At 36.6% G+C, this 10,337-nt stretch overlaps 1 long non-coding RNA gene across 2 annotated transcripts; it reads left to right on the top strand.

Moving 5' to 3' along the window:
* The first annotated feature begins 4,296 nt into the window (after nucleotides 1–4,296).
* On the top strand, nucleotides 4,297–10,127 carry LOC135203841 (uncharacterized). Of its 2 annotated transcripts, XR_010312045.1 has the most exons (4): nucleotides 4,297–4,546; nucleotides 5,037–5,133; nucleotides 5,662–5,831; nucleotides 9,169–10,127. It is a non-coding gene; the product is annotated as an uncharacterized LOC135203841 (long non-coding RNA). The 2 variants fall into 2 exon arrangements; XR_010312044.1 differs by lacking the exon at nucleotides 9,169–10,127 and having other exon boundaries at nucleotides 5,662–6,203.
* Nucleotides 10,128–10,337: the final 210 nt, after the last annotated feature.

The raw sequence follows: 10,337 nt of genomic DNA, 5'->3' as shown, positions 1-10,337 counted from the left end.
AGGATGTGCTTAAAAATTTTGGGGGGAACTGTGGCCATGGGACGGAAGTCGACAGAATTTTGATATAGACTCTTATGGAGAATCTGCAAGTACGCTTTATCCTTTTTTTAAGGTTCACGGAAATGTATCTCTTAAAGGTTACAATTTGTTTTTGTGGAAAAATGTTCGTCTGTCTAACAAATACTTAATTTTTATTTTTTCATGAATCCATATTCGGATTCAGAATCTAAGGTGAAACCAATATTTTATATAATGTTTAATAAATTGGATTGGAAAAAGTGAACTTTGGACCCATGTAGAATGGATGAGTCTTTATAGTATGTAATTTCATAAAAAGGTGGAGATGATCTGGCGTTTGAGCGGAATGGTGAAAGACTAGGAGTAACTGATTGCATTCTGAATTCACCTAACCACAAATATCCTAAGAACAGATTAATTTGATTGTAGGATCTTCTACTGCAGGACTTTAATCCTCTTAAGGGCGGGTCGGCCTCGTTAGACGTCGCTTCATTACTCACAAACTTACCAGTCGAAGAAATCATCGTAAAGATAGTAAATGAAGTATACCGTAGCGACAAGCGACCACTCGACTTCCCGGGGAACCTGCTATGTAAGCTCTGAATAGCTTACACCAAAAAATCGCCGTTCCGAGGCACAGATAGAAATTATTCTTGTAAAAATTGATGGCGTACCTATGGGATGGCCACTATGCGTTTTGTCTGCAAAATTTTTTACATGGGAGTTTTGGAAAGAAGAATGGTCGAAGACATTTGAATTAAACCACACAAACGGTATTTCACTACCTTTCTTGAACGTCTTGGTGAAAAAGAAGGCAAGCAAATATAGCCTACGGTATACACTAAAAGCACCAAACTTGGCATACGTATGAATGGCAATAGTGAGAGCCCTGACCGGTGTACCTATACAAGAAGATTATGATAAGTGCATACGTAAGGAGAGCTATTACCCTTGCTCTTCTTGGGATTATGTACGTAATAAGTTTCAGATGCTTCACAAGTCAGTGAACAACGGACACTCAGCCGATGAAATTCATTAAATGCATAAATAATTGGTGACATTTACGAGATACCAACGCCAGCCGAACAGAACACGTTCCCCTATTAAACTATATTACCGGAATCACACGTCCACAGAATATAGAACAAATGAACGTGTCTTATAGGAAAAAACATAAAAAAGAGGAGTTGTTCTAGTTAATGACGACGACACCGTCAAATTTACTATTTTATACAAGTACACGAAGACTACTATGAGATTCAGGGTCTCTGTAACACGGTTTTTTGGATTTTGCTCCTTGTCAAAGCATCGGATGTAGCTGAAAGTTGACACATGTATATTTTACAACCACACACAAATTTTGTCAGCATTATCAATAACCTAAACCCGATAGTTTTAATTTTTATAGAGTAAAAATGATCTAGCCGACGCCATGGCCAATGATTAAGAGCCAAGAGTCGAAAAACATTCATTACGTAAGCAAGGTAAACAAACACCTCTTGACTAAATGTTGCCCCGCCCATCCACCAGACAGAAATTCCATTGGCTCTGAAACCCAAAGACTTTATGAATGGCGAAACGATACATAGATGTGGGTGGGGTATCAGTGCTAGCGTAGTAATACTACTGTAGCAGTAGTGCCGCAACAGTATAATAATAATATACATGAATTAAACGTTTAGGCCAACTGCTGGGATCCTTGAGGATCATTTAGCACTTCTTACAACTACTCGAGAAATTAGTTTTTATAGCCAGAAGTTAAATTTTCTAATCCAAATGCCCATGGTAACCTTCAGTGTTATCCTGAATTATAACGAGGCGAAAAGTGGGTGGAGCCTCATGAAGTCACCATTCTGATGATAATTATTGGTGAAGGTTTAAAGCCAATATACGGTACCGGCTATTTTTTTTCAGTAAATAGGTAGATAGCCAATAAATAAAAATTGCTTGACATTGGATATAGCAGTTATCAAATCAAGCTTGTCTACTATGTTTTTGATATATATCAACTATTCCCTACATCTTGTCAATCTGATTGTGACCTATAAAGTAGACTGTAATTTCTTTGGAAACTTATTTTGGGAGTTAGACTAATAATCGAAGTGTTTTTGTATTTATTAACATATTTTGTTGGTTTGTTCATTATGACAATTATCAGTGGAGAGGTTTCAGAGTTCATAAAGGTGTACTGCTTTGCTTGTATTTAAATTTGTATGTCATTGTTGCCAGAGGTTTAGCCTTCGTTACGTATAGCCAATCATCCATCGAGAAAGAGGGAAGAAATGCTGTCATAAGTTACGTAACGAGTGCGTTCGAAACCTTTTCTCTGAGTAAGTTGCCCCGTCTTCAAAAAAGGTCACTTTTACATTATAAGTACCAAATTTATTCAACCTACGTAGTGCAGAATACACTCAAAATTTATGTGTTGATATAATATGTATTCTGAATAAGCGTTATATATATGAAATGCATAGATAAAAAGTTATTGCGAAAAAACCGTGTTACAGAGGCCCTGAATCTCATAGTAGTAGCCTCATCCTGAGAAATAATCCTTCTGATGTGAACAGCGATATGAATCGCACGGGCCTGGTTTACCAATATAGAATTGTAAGCTCCGCAATATTTCATATATTTGAATGACCACTGCTACACTTTCTCGTCGCTTTACATACCCACCGCCAGACAAAAAGGCCTTTCATATAAGCAAGAAAAAACCGTCAAGGAATATGCAGATTGGTTCTACATCTGTTCCCCCCACCCCTTCATTCAGTCACCGATATTATCATTGTGTTTTTCCAATAATAATTTTTTTTAATTTTTTTAGTTTTAATATTATTCTCGGCGTTGCCTTTTACTGTTGTTTGGTGACACCAGTCATTAATTTAACTTGCAATCTGTATTTGGAGCAAATTTTCTGCATAAACTTATCTGAATAGTTTTGCTTCATGTTAGAAAAAATTATGACAAGCAAACTACCATTGCTCATTCCAGGTAGTTTTGAATAGTTCCATCGTTGACTGTGACTATTGTTATCCTGCGTATATTTAAACCCTACTGATATTGTATTAAGTACTTTATATAGATAAACTGATTGTCGTCCCTCATTTTCTTACAATCACGAGTAACTTCTTACCATGACATTTGGTTGACTTCGAGCAGTGGGAATTTGTGGTAGATTTAGCCCAAGAAATATATAATAGCAAGAATTTCACCAGAAACGCTGGACTTTGAGGTGAAGCCAGGGTTGATTTCCGTTCGTAATTTGAAGCAGGATTTGTATTGCTTACTGATCCGTACCATTAAGTATGTTACCTAATTATAAGGCAGAAATGACGGTACTGATGAGATGGGAAGTAGCCATTCGTTAACCTTCAGAAAATATAATTAGTAAATTATATAGGCAAGGAAGAACCCGTCGCTACGCCATCCACCCGACGTAGAGTTCGCATCGCTGGAGGCATAAGGCCTGCTCTTTATTATGAATGACGAACATTATTCCGCTGTGATCTTATTCTGGAAGTACATTTATAAACACTGGTTCAAATCATGCCAGTCGTCCCAGTTTTGGTGGCAAAGAAAACGCTCAGCATCTACGGACGTCATGTCTTGTTTGGTCTCTATAGTGAAATTAGGTCGCTGGATTCGGTTGGTGACCTCAGTTAAATTCTTTAAGCGTCGACGAGGCAGCCAGGAATATCATTGGCTATTATTGCCCCATAGAAAGAATTAAAGTCCGTTGGCTACCAAAACTTTTGTAAACCTGATTGTTCATTTCCATTTTTTTTTTTTTACACTTCCATTAAGGTATTTGCATTTTCTTCATTATATTTAAAGATTTTTATCATTTACTAGATAAGTAATAACTACTTTATCAGTTTTATCGTGTAAGTATTTTCGTCACTGTACTGAATAACCAACCTTTGTAATGCCAGGTCACCAGACCAAACTCTTATTAAGCGATCAGTAAAAATGCTTCATTTATGGCTTAATTTGTTTTTTTTTTTTTTTTTTTTTTTGCCTAGTAAAAGGCACCATTAGCATTATCCTAAAAACGTTGGAGACAAGAAAATCTGCCATGCAGAAGAGTAGAAATACAAACAAAAATTACAGCAGAAACTATTGAGAAGGTTATTTTTTTTTCTTCTCTCTCTCTCTCTCTCTCGCGATGCCTACAACGGACTAGACAATTAAATCATCCTTGAACGGTGACGTCAGCATACCATCCTTCATTGTCCTTGGCAGTCGCAGCTCAAGCGAAGAAATCTTTGACCTGTGGTGGATGTCATTGACTTATAATCGACAGTCGACACTGTACTGTTCGTTTATTTCAGTATTGTATTTGTATCTCGGGCCGTACAACGTGGTTAACGGGTGACCTCTTTGTGGTGTGAAGTATAGACTTCATTGTAGAGTAAATGTAACGTTGTTCTTCTTGTGTAATGTTCTCGAAAAGTGTTATTTTTAGACGTAGATTGTTAAGGCTACTACTGGGCGAAACTTGCTCAAGTTTTGCTAGTTGAAGTGAAGGGTAAGATAGGATCTTCAAGTTTGTTTAATTGATTTAAATTAAGTTTCTTAGAATTTGTTTAAATCGGATTTTCTTGTTATAGAAGCAAGTTGGAACCAAGTGTAACTTATATAATGTAATATCTTATCGTTGTTGCCTAATACAAGTTTTTAAATTAGAAGTGTGGAAGTTTTAACTTAATAATTGCCTCTTCATGATTATCTGAAGTTAAATTAATCTAACTTTGACAGCCTCATTGTTAGACTATTTCTGTTTAAACGAACGACGTTGTAATATCAGTATTGCTTCAATTTATCGTAAATTGTACGTGTATTTTCCTTGGAGTACTATAGGAATTTTAAGCCTTTCCAAAAGTAAACTATTAGTTTTTTTTTATAATGTGAAGTCTCGAATGTAATATTTCTCAACCAGCATTTTAGAAAGTTTATATAGTCTCCGTTAAGCCCAAGTAACTATTGTTTTGTAATAAGTTTTAAATATTTTTTTTCAGGGACCTTGGAGCTTCATGCACCTCTCGACGACACAAGCGCTACAGTTACTGGATAGCTCTAATTTTAGTGCGAGTTATAACAATTTGAAGGAAATAGGTGAGTCGCCAGGTTTTTTTTTTTTTTTTTTTTTCCCATTCTCAAAATCCTCCACTGCCTCAGGGGCGGTGCCCCTGTTGGAGTGGAGGTAGCTTCCTTGAACTTTTCATGGTGGATCGCAAGATCTGCCATAAAAGTTCCTGGGAGTGTGTTTGCTTTTGTAAACTTTTTGTAGTTGTTTCCCTTGGCCTGTGTTCAAGCAAAGCGAAATGACTCTTAAATTTGTGGCTTTTTACTCCTTTTTATGGTATAAGCGGCTTTAAAATTTTTAGCTTTAATTTATTAAAATTTGCTTCCATAAGAGTGCTTTTGGGAAGCAATTTTTTCAGTAAAGTTTGAGTGACATTCATAAGTTTATCCAAAGATTTAACTTCATAAAAATTGCTGCGTACGATGTTGGTTTACGTGATTTTTAATTAACTTTGCATCATAAACTAAAAAAAGAAAACGCGGTCTTTGACAGATTTATTACTTAAACTTCAACTTTCTGTGTGTGATGCCCTTACCGGGTTATTTACACATTGTCAGTTTCAGGTAAAAGCAGAAGAGACCATAGAAACAGAAGCTGGTGTCCTAGCCTCTATGGAATTTGGTGCCAATAAATCGTGGGATCGGATAGTCTTCCTCCCCAGCTGCTGAGGAACTACACTTGGAGATTCATAGCCAATGATTTTTAACTTTATTGAAAAACTGAAAAGGTGGTTGAATATAAAGATTAACTTTTCTAAATGTGTAATTATTTCTAGTGCTAGTGTTTCTGTTGAAATTCTTAAATTTGTAATTTTGATATCTAAGATACCATTGGAACTTAATTTGTAGTATTTGCAATGAAGTCTGATTCTTAGTTTAAGGCAATAAACGTTGTTTTTAAATTTTCTATTTTCTTGTTTCTGTGGCTTGTATAAAGATGAGTATAGAGGTTATACAGTTTTTTTTTTAGTTCATTGATAACTAAAAAACTCTATTTGAATACCATTTGAGCACTAGACCTAATTTGTATTTTTAAGTTTTAGGTAACCCCTAAAACGTTGATACCTTGTATAGGATGAGCTATAAAAGGGATGGATGTTGGTCAAACTTTGGAATATTTTAGAGTAAACCCCATTTTCAAAAGTCTCTGCAGAAAAGAAATGGTTAGTCCTTTTTTAAGGCCCAAGGCTGAGCCAGGAAATTTAAACTGAGGTTCTGTATTAATTTGTGGTAAGATTCAGTTTAGTAAAAACGAGGAGGAAGTTAGTTTTTCTTTGAGTAATGTTTAATTTAAGGAGTTATAAACTGAGGAACTTCTAAAACAATCTTCACTTTCTGGCTCCATACTCTGTCGGGTTAGTTTAGTGGAACGGGTTATTGGAACAGTATTTGCCCGTTGGGCGGTGCCAGGGCTTAAGAAAAGTACATTAAGCTAAGTTAGGCTACAATAAGAAAAATACATAAGCTACATTATGCATATGAGAATGCAAATAGCTTCAAATTGCTTAAACTTATGTTTACTTAAAAATGCAAGGGTAGTTTTATGCACACATTTAATGGTACAGCAGGCAATGCTTGAAGATGAAGATTTTAACTAGCGAGGACTGTGGACATTTGTTGGTTTAAAACTATTTTTTCATTAATGACAAAGGGAATTTACTATTACTTCGTGTCTGGCCTGTCATAGAGATGGTATTTGAGGGTGAGATATCCGTATTTCTGGTGATGGAAGTTTACTCTCGACGTGGTTCGGAGGTCTCGTAAAACCGTTGGTCCCGTTGCTGAATAACCACTGGTTCCTTGCAAAGTAAAAACTCCATACAAACAAAAACAAGGGTGGTATTGGTGTTAGATGGTTGGAAAAAGGAATGACTGCAAATGAATGAGACTGCAGTATCTTTTAACACACTAATTTATTAGAGTATTCAAACTTTGGTACTTAGTTTTTGACATGACCACAGTTAGTGTTGCGTAGAATGATGCTTCAGCAACGTTCAAATGCAAATAGTTAATGACCTATTTATGGTTTTAACTGGTGTGGCATGGTACGGGAAGTTAGAAAGGTTGAAATAAGGGTTATAGCTAATTCCTTTAAAGAAATAAATTATTTGGAGTTAAATAGAAAAACTATTTGCAGTTACATCGTAAAGGACAATGTTCAATTGGTAAAGTTGTTTAAAAACAGTGAATTGGGGGCAAAGCAGAGTGCACGTCGTGTTAATTTTTTATTTTACGTGTGGAAAGGGCTTTGGTGGTAATTCTAGCTTTTCAAATGTGTGTCGTGCGCGTTCAATTACTGACGTTTCAGCCTGATTAAATTATAGAATTTAAATGTCCTCTCTTAATGGGGAGGAAGTCTTTTTAACACACATTTTCAAAGTAATACAGGAGCTGTGATATGAAGTAAAGGCCTGTCCACACGAGCGGGCCTGATCGGCGTGCTCTGGGGTGATGGGCAAAATCTGGCGGGCTTACCCGTGAATGTTGTCCACACGGGTGAGGCGATGGAGAGGTGGGCGTGCCCGACGATGCCAGTAGTGTGTTCAGTGTGGTACGATAAACATGGTACCTACCGCAAAGAACAAGACATTGTGCAGAATGATAATTGCTTTGTGTGTGATGAAAAAGAATGGCTCGGTAAAGGAAATGTATACGGTTCACGTACGTCTGCCAGGGCCGAAGCTCAAGCCATCGGGCACCACCATGGTGATTTTGCTACAAGACCCATCGGGCAATTTGATGGTTTGCCCGTCAAGTGTGCCCGTTAAGGCCTGTCCACACGATCGGGCCTGATCGGCGGACTTCCCCTCTAACGGGGGCACTTGACGGGCAAACCGTCAAATTGCCCGATGGGTCTTGTAGCAAAATCACCATGGTGGTGCCCGATGGCTTGAACTGCGACCCTGGAAGGCGTATGTTAACCATATACATTTCTTGTACTGAGCCATTCTTTGCACCATATTCTCTTCTTTTTCATCACACAATGCAATTATCATGCTACACTACCTTCTTCTTTGCGGTAGGCACCATGTTTATCGTACAGCACTGAACACACTACTGGCATCGTCGGGTACACCCACCTCTCCATCGCCTCACCCGTGTGGACAACATTCACGGGTAAGCTCGCCAGAATTTGCCCGTCAACCCCGGAGCACGCCGATCAGGCCCGCTCGTGTGGACAGGCCTTTAGAGGGGATGTCCGCCGATCAGGCCCAATCGTGTGGACAGGCCTTAAGGGACGGTTTCTCGGTTTGGAGTTTAATAAAAAGACTCAAAACGGTAAAACAAACTGACCAGACTTGAGATTTGAGAAGCTGATAAAAAGTAAGATTTTACCTAAGTCTAGAATCCTACATTATTTGAGAAGACTGTGTTGCCAGATGGCAGGATAGGGAGAACTGATACCATATGGGAAATAACGGTGGTTCTATATAGAGAGGAAATAATGAAAGTGTCGACTGGGCTCTTGCGGACACCAGAAGAGTTTGAAGTCTCGGAATTACTTTGATGACTAAAGATTTTTTAAACTCTTTTGATTTTGATTTATATTTTGTTTTTGTAGCAATATTTTATGTAAGTTAATAGGAGAATATTCAAATGTAAATTATTGAAATGTAATTATATTTTTCATATAAAAGATAAAAAAAGCGAAATGTGACAGATTTGAAATGAGTGCGGATTTGGGGAAAATCGAGCGCAGGAAAGACGTGATGGAATTTCACAGAGGATCTTTGCGACACGCGTTCTTGGCGGCGACGATGATTTGTACTGGAAACTGGGCTGCGTAGAACTTGGCTGTTCTGCTATTTTAATTATAACTGAAATTTGGATGGTTTGGGAATCGGTTTTTCCATTATAACAAATAAAGAAGCTGAACTGTTTTAGTTATTCTTGGGTAGTTTTTGACAATTTGTCAGCAAAAAGTTATTACACGATTAAAAAATAGGTGATTTTAAAGTACAATAATACATGGTAGCAGCAGCGACTCAAGATTGTTAAGAGTAAATCTGTAACAGAATAATTCTAGTGTCAGAGCCATTAACGAAAATTCCATTGTTTTTTCAGGTACTGAAATGATCTGGTAGCAGTTATAACAGAGACTTGGCATTATCAGTTGCTGATTTGAAATATGAACGGTTAGCATATGAAAATTTTCTCTCTCCCTCTGAAAATTTTCTCTCTCTGTCCTGTAGTGATATGTTCTATTGTGATATGCAGTTAATATTTTCCTATTAGAACTATTCACAGTTGATAGACAGCATTATATAAGAATGGTGGTAGGTTGTTGTGAAGATGTTATATTCATTCGGAATACGCCATGATTTTTCCGTTTCTAATGATGAAACTTTAACAATGCTTTTATAGGAGATTGTGAAAACAAACGTACCATTAATCATAAACGCTACATTATTAGCAGTTGAATCGTTTGCCTAAAAAAGATGTCGATTGTTATTTTATAAAAATTGCCAATCCTTTTTCATAATGATAAATTCAAGAACACTTAAAATCATCCTTCATTGATCACAGGTTTAAATCAACGCCGTTTTGCTATTACCATTTCCATTCTAACAAGTTTTTTCTCTCAAATTTTTATTTCATAAATTATTTACAAAACATTACAAGAAATCCACAACTACATACCCTTTCATCTAGAATACATTGCTCTTTAATGTTAAAAAAATTCTTTGAATAATTGAGGCAAACACTTATGTTCTGGTGTTAGGGTGTTCAACGCTTGAACGACCACCAATGACACCCAACTAGAACTACCGATTGGTCAAAATGACCGTATACATGTATTCACATTGTAAAAAAAAAATCTGCATTTTCGCTTATCGAAACTTCCTAAGTCATTGGTGTATAATCATTCACAGCAAGGAGATAGAATACTGTTGTTGATAATTAGCAGTAATGCAGCATCCAACAATTATCACACTAAACATTACACAATTTTCATCAAAATTATTATTTGCTGAATTGAAACATTATTTGCTGCACTGAAATAAATACATTGTAAGGAATTACAAGAGTAAGATTAATTAGAATAGCAATTTTTCTAAGCCTGGACTTGCAATAGCCGCATTCCAGTTTCTATTGATTGTCGTTATTGTCGGTATAGCGAAGGTTTATAGGTATGCTTATGTTTATACCTTTTAGGGTAATGAAATGTTAACGTCTGAAATTGAGATTCGGTACATCATAATGTGTTTTGGAGTACCTTAGCGTAAATTACA

This window comes from Macrobrachium nipponense, chromosome 44 (assembly GCF_015104395.2).
Source record: "Macrobrachium nipponense isolate FS-2020 chromosome 44, ASM1510439v2, whole genome shotgun sequence".
NCBI classification, from domain to species: Eukaryota; Metazoa; Arthropoda; class Malacostraca; order Decapoda; family Palaemonidae; genus Macrobrachium; species Macrobrachium nipponense.
The sequence above is the reverse complement of the archived record's forward strand: the minus strand, read 5'-3'. Positions and strand labels throughout refer to the sequence as shown.